Source organism: Buceros rhinoceros, unplaced genomic scaffold (assembly GCF_000710305.1).
Source record: "Buceros rhinoceros silvestris isolate BGI_N320 unplaced genomic scaffold, ASM71030v1 scaffold3697, whole genome shotgun sequence".
NCBI lineage: Eukaryota > Metazoa > Chordata > Aves > Bucerotiformes > Bucerotidae > Buceros > Buceros rhinoceros.
The window spans coordinates 12,892-25,443 of record NW_010420270.1 but is presented as its reverse complement, the minus strand read 5'-3'; positions in this window follow the sequence as shown (position 1 = coordinate 25,443).

Sequence of the window (12,552 nt, the reverse complement as noted above, 5' to 3'; positions counted from 1 at the left end):
TCAGTATCTTAAGTAAGGATTTTCTACTCTTTTGTTGTTGTTGTTCTAATGGTATTATAAAACTAAAATTGTCTGAAAATACATCTGGCAAACAGGACTTCTCATAGCAGCAAAGTTTGAAATTCTAAATATTTCTCTCTCTTCCAATTATAATCCACCATTTCACTTCGACCTACTTCTTATCTTTGCTGTGTGGTTCTAATCTCACATGAGGGGGTAAGTCATTTGCCCCATTTACAAATAAAAACCAGGCTTGGAGAGCTGAAGTGATTTTTCCAAAGTCACCCAGAAGAAAAAGACTCCAGGGCTCCTGCCCGGAGAGTGTCCATAACGAGTACATGACAATGTACTGGGTTTTGTCATATTTTTCTAAGGGTTAGGGTTTTGGCAAACGTTAGTTACCCTTTATTAGAAATATAAACATTTCACTATATTTTCACATTTGTAATAGATTAAATACATGGGGACAGTGGAAACAATGTCCATAGTATAGTTTCATGTGGGATTCAAGGAGTTACAAAAGCAGTAGCTGACCTTGAAGAGTAACAGGAGGGGACTGTTTATCTTTCTTTTATTGTCTAGTAAAATTTTCTAGGCCTTGTGTACCAAAAAGAGTTGCCGGGGTAACTACAACACAGACACATTTACCATTTACCTTCACCTCTGGTGACCTGGCTCTGTGGTTGAGAAGCATGGCAGCAGACCATAATGTCTCCTACTATGGTCTCCTAATCCTGATAATCTGGACTCTGCGTGAGCAGCCTCTTTTCAGAGCGTGATCATGGTGTAGGCTCAGCCTTCTAGGGTGAAGTTCCCTGGATTTTATCACAATGTAGAGAGTATACTTCCAATAAATAGTAGAAGATGTCAGAGGATGTGACTGAGGTGTACTTCAACCAAGCAAGTCAACTCCACTAATAAATTAAGGCTCAGGAATCCTGATGGGCTTGATAAGCTTTACTGTCTTGTCTTTTCAAATGAGCAATCAGAGCCTGATGCCAATGTAGACAGAAATTTTGTAGCAGTGTCCAAAGAAGACTCCTGATCTTTCAGTTCCTGGATACATATCATAATATTTCTTAGTGGATTTAAATGAACTTGAAAAGAGATCCATTGCCTTCTGCTGAGAAACTGTCCCTGTAAACCATCAGAGGAGCAGTTAATGTACTAGATCATTTTAAATGTAAATTGAAAAAAGAAACATCAGTCATTCTTTAGGATGGGGGGAAGCACCACTATTCTCGCTGTTATGATTTCTCAGACTGGTGACTAGAGACCACAGGGTTTATGTCCTTTTGTCATTCCTATTTGCCAGAAATAGCTGACATTACAAATAAGAATATAAGTTGTTTTCTCTGTCTAGTCAATCTTTTCCTTTCCACATATAGTGTTAAGAACATGCTAATTATTGCACTATACTTTTCCACAGCCCTTTCTAAGAAAAATTCACTTTATTTTGAGGAAATATCCTTCCCTAATGCAGTGATGTAAATTTGTGCATGCTACCAACACAGAAAAATCTACCAGATGAAAAGGGAAGCAACAAGCAAAAGGGAGATTGTATTGATTTTTTTTTTTTTTTTTGTAGAGGCCAGATTTTGAGGTGTGCCAGGTATTACTGTTCTAATCCCGTCTGGTGTTAGCTATTTGCTCAACACTGGGTGGAATATATGGAAGAGAAAGTAAATGTCTCAGTGCCAAATAACTTGATTTAAGTAACATACTTTGAAGTCTTCTGGTAAGTATCTTGGAAAGAATGGTTGTTGACTTGGCAAGAAGCTGATTTTTTGACTGAATTGGAAGGGAGAAGAATGCCTGCACAGGAAGGCAGAGAAAGAAAATGCTCGGGCCTTAAATGGTGTTATTAGTTCAGTTAGAAGAGTGCAGGTCAGATTAATGGAACCAAGATGGTGGCAGACTTTGGGGAAAAGAAGCTCAGCATGAGTTGCCAAAGCCTGTGAAGTCAGTACTGGCAATTTCTGTTGTTATCGCTATTGGAAAGCTTATAAATGAATTTTTAAAAGGGACTTGGATGGTCTGAAGGAATTACGTGTAATTTTTTAGTTCATGCTTTGCTGAGTATGGAAGTAGGCAGAAAGAATATGTCACTATAGGGTTTAGAGTGAAAAATGGAGATGACTACAGTGTAGATCTGTCTTCAGATATTTGAACAGGAACAACTAGGAGAAGATTTGTAATAAAAAGGTTTTAATGACTTAAGGAATCCAAAACCAGTCAAAAAAACTTTCCCAATATCTAACCATAGTATTGTCAATATTCATTAAGTATTTTAATCAATAAAATTAGAGAAAAATAGTAGTCGCTTTTGAATGAGCATCTTGATGTCTGTTAAGCATTCTGGTAGGAACCTTCATCTCTATCAGTTTATTTAGACCAGAGGAACAGAACATTGTTTTCTGATAGAAGCTTTTTCTTGATTTTTATTTTCCTTTTTTAATCCCAGATGTCATCAGAGGGTCTTCAGATGGCTACCACCCTCTTTTCCATGTCAGGATATCTGGGTTATAAAGGCAAATATTTGAGCTTCGTCATAGAATTACAAGACAACCTAGGTTGGAAGGGACTCTGTGGATGATATCTAGACTACTCCCCACTCAGAGGAGGGCAACCTAACGTCACATTCCAGAAAAGGATGTTCTTTTACCATCTTGTGCTACGAGCTGCACTTTCTTTAAAGAATACAGTATCCATATAAAGTAATCAGTTTAAAATTCTTTTATCAGCTAGTATGTTTGTGTCTGTGTTTGATGTATGCGCTATCATCATTTTGCTTGGGTAAGTAATGATGATATACAGAAGTCAAGATTTATTTTCAAGATGTGAAACAAGATCGCTTCCTGAACTGTATCTCCACATTTCAGTGTGACCTGTAAGTATTAGTCATTGCCATATCCATACAGTAGTGTCACATAAGCTTTAAAAAAGTTTTGAGGTAGTCTCAATAATAACCATGGCAATTTAGTTGCATGATTTCATGCATACTTATGTCATCTTCTCTCTCTCTCTCTGGTCACAAGAATTAAAACCTGTGATGATGAAAGCCTCAGCTTTAAGTATTTTTTGATCCAGGCCATGAGACCTCAAGAAAACACCTCCTTCATGGGAAGCTGGCCTCACAAGGACTTCAGTGTCAGTTTTTACAAATGACTGCCTATCCACTAATGGAGTACAGCCAGCAATTCTTCTAAGATACTTAGACAGTTAGATAGGCTTGGTGGTGTCTGGTCTGATATGGATATGCTGTGGCTTTTAGATGATATGATCAATGTTTCATTTTTAATCTCACTGCCTACTCTCTCTAAGATGCAGAGTTTGGGCTCCCAGTATGCCAAGAGTTGTATAGATACTTATCATTATATACCTTAGACATATGAAAAGGGTCAATAAATTGTTATCCCTTGCATCCAGTCAAGGCAACAGAAGTAAGAAGCGTAAGGGTAAAGATCCAGATGCCAAAATTCCTGAAAACATACTAGGAATCATTTTTATTAACATGAGTAAACTATGAAACAGGTCTTAACTAATTTGCTCAGGATCAAAAGGGGAAGTCTAACACGGTCTGAAAAGTGAACTTAGTCTTGATGAAGATGTTTGAACATGGAATTGCTTTGTATTCTAGTCCTGTCCTGCTGTATATTTTTGTATTCAAAAAGAAAAATAAATTCAGAAAAGTGCCTCTCAACAGTCTTACTGATATATTACCAGTTTTTTTGAGTTTCTGAAAACTTTCCTTGATGACTACCAAAGTCTTTCATTGGTACACATTCACTTCATGTAATTAGAAGCAGCTTATTTCATTCTTGGAACTTGATAGCCACAATAATTCCATGTTGAAAACACCATGCTTTTCGTGCTTTTTGTATTCGAAGTTCAGACTGGGTCACAGAAGCAACCGGATCAAATCTGTGAAGGACCATGTGCGAAAAGTGCATAGTCTTTCTGCCTCTATGTTGAAATGCATACTGTGACTGTAAATCAAGCACAGAGTATAGCTTAAGAGACAACATCTGCAGCAGGAGTTGTTGGTCAGCGTGGCCAGGAGCATGTATCGTGAAGCCACATGAAAGCCCTGTGATGATGCAGATCTGAGGCTTGCAAACATCACCAACGTGGTGTGCGGCTACTCAGAAAGCATTTGCATTAGAGATTTTTCTTTGAGATACAGTGAGTAGTTGTCTGAAATCTCTTTCCGGAGACTCGGAGAGACTCTGGGTGCTGTTCCACTCCCTTCTCAGTGAGTAGTGATATGAAGCGGCCAGCCTCAGCCATGTTAACACAAGGTGACATCATGTAATCTGAGGTAGGTAATGGAGAGGTCAGCAACTAACTTTCTCGACTGGATCCCCACGTAAATGCAGAGCAGGATAGAACCTTGAGGATCATTCTGTCATCTAACTGGGAAACAGAGATTCAGAGGTGTGAATGGATATAAATGAGCTCTGGACAATATAGACATTATTTTCTGACTTGAGACCTGGGCTAGACTGACAGGAGGAATAATTAGTGGAAACCAGAGCACATGGCACATTTTCTTCTGAAACATAGGGACTGCTTTGGGAGCGTGGGTACTGATCTACAGACTGCTTTTTCATCCTTGTCTCTGAGAGAATACTACGAGCTGTCAGTGCATTACATTTTCTCTGACCTCTGTATTTCATTTAGCCTTCCTACAAGTTAAGTTTTATTTGTTCAACAAATCTCCACAGTCCCCTTTACATTAAAGGATTCATTTCAGTATACTAACACATACCTCTATATCACAAACTCAACAAGCATGTTAATCCTCAGACTCTTAAAACAGAAGATAAATATTAATTTTTTAAAATTTTTTTTCTTCCTTGAATATTCTCTACTCATCCTTGAATGTGGAAAATTAACTAGACCAGTGGTTATTAACCTCGGACAACTCACATGATCTGTGACATCACGACATGTTCTGTGCAACTATCTTAATAAAGCAACCTGTTTTAATAAAGGTTCATGAAAGTCCATGAGAATGTCTAAGAAAATAAGAGGCTTACTGATCAGAAGTTAACGCTAGAGAACTACAGAGTATATCAAATTGTGTATGAGCTCACAAAAAAGGTTGGAATATTTTCTTTGGAGATATTTGTGACAAATAGTTCTTTCAAGCAGCTATCTAGGTATTTGCAGTCACAGAAATATCTAAATGTGGTGGGGATTGTTTTTGTAAATGTTTTCTAAATGTTTCAGTTTAAAAACAAAAATAAACCCACCCCCAAATTACTAACTTCTTGCATCAACAATGTTCAGGTTTTTCTTTGAAGAGGACAAAGTCATTAAAACAGTCCAGAACTTGGTGGTGAAAACTTTGAGCCAACACATGGGCAAAGCGCGGCAGAATATAACGCCTATTGTGTTATGGATGCGTTCAGTACTTTCTGGATTTCTGTCTGCCGTCATTTCTAAAATACCGCAAAATGCTCAAGGGCTACAAAGGTAAATTAAAAAGCCGTGATCTTTCAAGTCTCCAGCTCCTTTTTCTACTGATACCAGTTTGTGAAAATTGGTAGGTTTTACGGGGAATACTGTCTGAAACCAGGCTGGTAACTACCTCTGTTTCAGAATGATGACAAACCTACCCGATCTCATCGATCTCTTCTTTCCTCCCTGCAGTAATAACTATTTCAAAAGAATCTGAGATTAAACCTCAAATAACAGCTCATCACCATGTATAAATGTCAGAGTCCTTTGCAGAGCTTTAATTAGCTTCTTTCCTAGGAAGCTGGAAGATCTCTCTCTTCCCTATCTCTCTCTGAAATGACTTTTTGTCATTTCTGGTATCATACCTAATGTGTTTCCTATTGAGTTAGAAACATCGCATATTTTAACTCCACTTTCAGTGAAAGTCTCTAAAGAAAATTGCAGACTTTTTGCATTTACTGTGTTTTTTTCAAATACTGAAAAATAGAGAAAAGGAGCAAAAGGCAGCTCCTAGGTCTATTAAAATATATTTCATATTTACAGAACTTATCCAACGTTCTTTTGCTTTTTTCAGTTCACACAGACATATCATTCTTTTGTTTATGTATTTCTGTTAAATATATTTTGGCGTAATAAAACTACGTGTATTTAATATTGTTAATAACACTCACTGCTTTGGCATTGAATTCTATTCTAAAGAGAGGAAATATGTTCTGCTTTCAGACTGCGAAAGGGAAATAATTTGGATCGAAGTTCATGCTAAACTGAGTTGAATGTTCACATGAATGTGGTTGAGATTACATCTGTCCTTAGGAGATACAAGATTTTCGGATACCAAGTGTTGAGGTCCAGTGCTCTAGCAAAGGTGTTTGTGAGGAACTGCAGAACTACAGAGAGCTCTGCTCAGAGAAATGCTAAAAAAAAAAAAAAAACTTGTTTGGATTTTTTTTTAAATAGTTTTTTCTAATTTTCTTTTTTTTCCCCCTCCCCTCTTTCTTTTCCTTTTTCTTCTTTGCAGATACAAAATAGAACAGAAAGTTTCAAATTAACTTTCTGGATTTTTGAGAGCATTTTTTTTGCTGGCATTTCATAAGCCGCTGTGATGACTTTAGACAACTGATTTACCTTTTCCGCACTCAGTCTGCTCCTTTTGGAAAAGAAAAGGTGATTTTGATGTTTTCTCTGGTTGTTAAGAGACCTTGCTCATTGCTCTACTGCTGCTCTTTGTAGCTGAGGATTGGGTACTGTGAGAGATTTCTAGGCAGAAAAGTTATTTTCTTGGACTTCAGATTTGGTCCAAAATTATGCAGTTCTCGCTTGCAAAAGCTATGAGTAGTTCAGTCCCAAGAGAATGAAATGAAATCTGCCTGCAAATGTTGAGATAGCATGCCAGAGCTCCGTGTGGGTGAAAGAGATCATGTCCCCCTACAGTCGTGAACCTTCTCCATGATGTGAACTTCTTACTGATATAAGAACGCTTATTTAGTTCTCGTTCTAAAGGTACACGTTTTGGACGTGAGAATCCTGAGATCTCACACTCACTTGAAAGTTTCGGGGGAAATATTCTAGCGGTATGGATCTGTGAAGGCTTGCATGGCACCTTGGAGCTTTTTGCTTCAAAACGTAACTGTCATTACTTGATATACTCTTTTAATACATTTCATTTGTTAAGATTTCAGGGAAAATTATGTTTTTGAATTCCTGAGAAAAGTGCTATATTCTCCTATTTGCAGCTAATTCTGTTTAGAAAGAATCATGAACAGTATAGCTGGGCTAACACCGAGTAAAGTTATTGAGAGATACTTGCTTTCCATAAATTGAAAACTGACCTTGAAATACTGAACAATCCATAAATATTAAAAGCTGGATATCATAAAACTTGGATTAATTACAAATTCCTGCCCTAATGTTGGTTGCACAAGAATAATTTTATTTCTTTTCAGTTACCTTTGTGAAAAGAAACAAACCTAAGTCAAAACCTCAAAATACTCAACTTTCTCTGATTACTTATTGTGGTCAGATCACCTGTGTACCAGCGTTAATGTATGAAATCTTGCAACTGCTTGCTCCTTTATTTAGGTTATGTCCCTTTGGGGCTATGTATTGTTTCTTTTATTTGATTTTTGTCCTGTCCAAAGCTCCTTCTGTGTCTCCTTGGTATTCCTTGTAGCAATGACAACTTTGACTATGCTAGAGGAAGCAGGATGGAGTTAAACATGCATACTGACAAAGTAGTTTGATAATAAACCATTAAATTTTACTTAACTGATGTACTCTTAGTAACCAGAACTTGCTGTTTTTTTAAATGAGTTCTGTAAATTCCTGATACTACATGAATAAAATTAGAAATGAAAAAAAATGTGTAAGTTTGGTCTGCAAGGTATGACTTGAGGTCTGTCTCAATTTTTTTTCATTTTATATTATTCCACCTGTTAATGTCTCATGGTAGGAGGTAGCTGCTCCTAGTGAAACAGAATGTTCCAGTCTGTTTTAGGAGTGCGGTACTTGACAAAGGGGTCTGTACTATAATTATGAGATGTTTCTTTATATTAAAAAAATAATTTCCAAATCTTCAGAACAGCTGTGTTCAGTGTTAACAATGTACATCCAGAAGCATTTGAAAATACTGTGTTCCTGTGAGAGGGACCTTCAAGAAGTGATACAGCCTGTTTGCTCATAAAACATCCCTAGATACCACAGTATATTTACACATGCCTTTAAAAACAAACAAACAAACAAACAAAAAAGCCAACCCACATCCAACTAATTTTAAAACAATAGCAGTGGGAAAAGACAAATTCTGCTTTGGGGAACCAAGTGGAGGTGAAGGAGACTAGTCCAAAATCACAGAAGACCAAACTCCCATAAAATTCTCTGATTTATTAGATGACGTTCAGTAGTGCAAACTTCTCTTTCAGTTTTCTGCCAGTCTACTTCAAATTAAAAATGGAGAAGAGATCTGTCAAGCGCATGAGAGAGGTTGGCTATTGGAGGTTTTTCTCCACGTGTTGGCTACCACGGCTGTGAACCAGGAGCTTGACCCATCCTGTGCATAACTGTGCTGGAGTCAGTGGACCTGCCCTGGGAACTTGGTGCGTGTCCTTCTGCTGGCAGCTGCAGTAATAGCTTTTCTCATGTGGAACCACATTTACAGAAACGAGACTTAACTGGCCTCACACACCCATCATTATCGCCTCCTGGTAACCTTGCAAAGCACAGGATGACAAGCTCCGTATTTTCGTAACCCTGCAGTAATTAGTGCCTGACATCTGTAATGGAAATAAAGTGCATAATATCAGAGTTTCTAAGATGACACTGTTTAATTTTTCAAAGAACATAAAGGCAGATGCATCAAAATGCCAAGGTACCTTTCTTAATTAAAGACTCTATCTTCTTCTTTTCTTCTCAATATATGCAAATGAATTGAGCCATTAAAGAGAAAGATAAAAGGAACCCCAAAGACTGTTTATACACAGTCTTTATGACTGCAGCTACCTATTTTGCAGGAGACATTATTTTGACTGGAGCAAGTTACAGTACAGCTTGATGTAACTCAAGGCTGCTTTGCAGTGCTTCAGAGGCAGACACTGACTGGAAGGATGCTTTACAGTTTGGGAAGCTTCATCTCACAGCACAGATCCCGAACCCAGATTTCATGGAGTGCTTTGCCAGAGGTGGCATTCTTATGTCATTCTGCTGCCATTCAGCTGTTTATGATCGTGCTTTGGGTTACTTCATTGGCCCAAGTTTGGAAGGAAACAAGAGAGTGGATTACAGCTGGTTCCCCTCTTCTGCAATGAAGCTTCCTCTGCTATAGCTTAATACCCCACTTTGTATGATTGTTTGCCACTGATCTGATGCACCTTCTCTTCAGCAAACCAGCACATTTTCCCTGGAAAATGGGCATAGCTGGCAGCAGGTGAAAAGTTGTCTCTGTTTCTAATGACTGACATAAATCTATCTCCCAGACTGCTTAGCCCAGGATCTTACATGAGAAACTTGGTTCAAGATGCATCTTATTTAGTGGGCTAGACAGAGTTTGGGTCATGGGTTTCACTGAGGTCATTTAATAACCCTGGCACTGTAGCTTTTTTGATCAGCCTTCAATACTTAGCAAGGACATTCGGTTTGGTTCTTCCCCGTAGATGCTGCCTGACCTCTCAACTCCAGGCCTGGCAGCCAAATAAGGTCAAATAAACTTACCCAAATGCTGAAGTGGGTATTCAGGCAACATTCAGTGTTTGTTTTCCTTAGATAAAAATTAAATACAACCTGAATCAGGACTTCTGGAACTGGACCTTTTAAAGCTGGAAGAAAACGCTTCAGAGACAATTAATAGAAATTCAGTATGGAGAGCACTATTTTTTTATTTTTATTTTTCTTATATATTATCTACAAGCACAAGCTTTCATATTTTTAATGTAAAAATGCATACAGATCATTATATATATAAAAATCAACTAGCCTTGTAACAAACTGCCAGATGCAACTATCCCCAGGTTTGGGGATAACTTGTCTGGATCCAGGTGCAAACCCAGTGGCTGACCCTCACTTCCATCTGTGATTGCACCAAACCCCCAGATATGAAGATTCTCAAAGTTCTAGGGAAGTCTTTGTTCCTGATCCAGGTCTTGCAGCATGGGCATGACTAACTCTTCATCAATTGAAGATAAATATTTAAAAACTTCATAAATGACAGTCAACTTGTTGTAGTTAACAAGTATCCATTTCACCTTTTCTCCCCCTTTTTGTTTATCCTCCTTTCCATCCTCGCTCTGCAGAAATGGTAACAGGCAGAGGAGAGGGATTTAATGTTAGTGTCGTATATGTACATTTAAATAGCAGCAGTAGAAACAGAATTTAAACTGTTGATATCTGCTGCGGAAAGGCTACTGAATGTGGGTTCATGTTGCATTTGGCCTCTTCAATGCTTGGGCACTTTTTGGATCAATTTGCACACTAGAAATATGAGATGTTTATAGCATAGCCAATAATATGTTGCAACATTGTAAGCAACAGTAAATCAGATTGCATTTAATACTATGGAATATGCATCCACACATTACAATATGCAATATTATAATTGGCTTGACAAGCAGCCAAAGGAAAGGAAAGGACACAAAGGAAAAAAATTAATGCACAATTAAGTAAAGAAATTTGTGTTTCTGTGGGAGGAAAGGTCACAAAATAGCAGACTCCTTTTTGACTGAGTGTTTATCTTGTTCAGCAGTATCCAAATTCAGTTTTGCAAAGGAATGCTACTATTTTTATTAGAGGTTCTTTATGTAACAAGTCATGTTTGCACTGTGAAACATTTTCTTTCACCAGAATTTTGTAATTTCTCCATACAGACATTATAAATGAAGATACAATTTACTGGGATTCTTTTGGAAAGTATTAGGGCCATAACTTGGCCTCTCCTTCCTTTCAACTCTCAAAATGTGAACATGATTAATTCATTTTCTCTTGTCATTCAGATATTACCTTTTTGTATTTTAAATGCAGCTCAACCCTGAAACCCAAGAAAGTTTTTCAGAAAAGAAGTACTGTTGAATTTGTCTTAGAGAGGGATAAATCAATTGCTTAGCATACTGACACGAAGACTTTCCTCTCAGCTATGTTGCCATGGGATTGCAGGTAAGGATTTTGTTTACTTCAGATTTGTGCAACAGCACTGATTTGAAAGATAACAGAATGACTTGGTGCCTCAACTTGCAAATGCTCACTCTGGTAACATACACGTCTGCAAGTTCAGACCTTCAGCTAATGACTACTGGTGTGTGTACAGGCACTAATTCTTTTACACTCTTACTGATTTGGCATCACTAATAGGACAAAAATGGCAAAACCACCCTCGGTTTGTTGTTTGTTTTTTTTTTTTTAATAAAAGTTAGAAACATGGTGAGTAATTTGGGAACAGGCATGTCACAGAGAAAGTGATATTGCCTGTTGCAAGATCCCTCTGCCCAAAAGCACATGGTGAAGTTTCCATGGCAGTGCACCTAGCTGATGTACAACAATGTATCTGAATGTGAGGACCAAAATACAGACACTGATTCCAGAAGAGTGACGTGAGTTTTCACTATCTAGAATAGGGGAAACCGAAAATATAAACAAAGGCACAAATAAATTATACATCTGAATGTGATGTTCTTTGATGCTGGCTGAGTAAAAGAGAATGTTTTTTAAAATGTACTACTGTAAATTATCTTTAAGCCAATTCTTTTCAAAAAGCCTTGACTCTTCTCTGTCAACAGGGATACATAGGCTTGATTCTCCAGACTGCTCTACCCCTTATATGGCTACCTACAACTGTACAAAGTACTACCCAACCAGATATCCTCACCCACATCTGTGCATTTGACAGCCTTTCGGTGTTGCCTCCTCACAGAGGCAAATAACCATATGAAGTACAAAGCAGAGGAGAATAAAGTTGTAAGTAGTTGCTACAAGGGAGCTGTCCCTCAAAGGAGAATACTGCTAATATTCCCATTTGTCATCCCAGCCTTTGGCAGCGGTTCCACACGATGCCCGTGTGAGCTGCACGCTGTGCTGCCTAAAGGGATGCAACCCAACCACTGGGAGACCAGCACAATCTGAATGAAAATCTTCCAGTCTTGGTTCTTTCATCTCTTAGCATACAGTTAACAAACCAAGTAGACAGGAGTCAAAACTTGACAGCTGGCTTAAAGGAAACACGTGAGGGAGGAGGAAGGAGGAGAAAAAAACTAATCACCTTTTATCGCAGGCACCAAAATCTGATAAAAGGCCCTTCACTTCAACGTGCCAGATAAAAGTCACCAAAAAACTGTGTTGATTTAAACCACAGTGTGCTGCAAGCAACATCTGGAAGTTTAAACAGCTGGAAATTACAGTCTTTTGATATGGTAGAGGCCATTCACATCTGATTTACATTTGGGCTTAGACTTTAAGTACTTGCCTTCCCATGGATTCAGTTCTTCTTCGGTATAAGAAAGAAGAACTACTTGAATTGAAATAAGACCAAAACAAAAACGTAAACCAAGGCTAAAATCTACCCATAACTAAATCAATAGTACTATACTTTTTTTTTTTTTTAGTTTGATT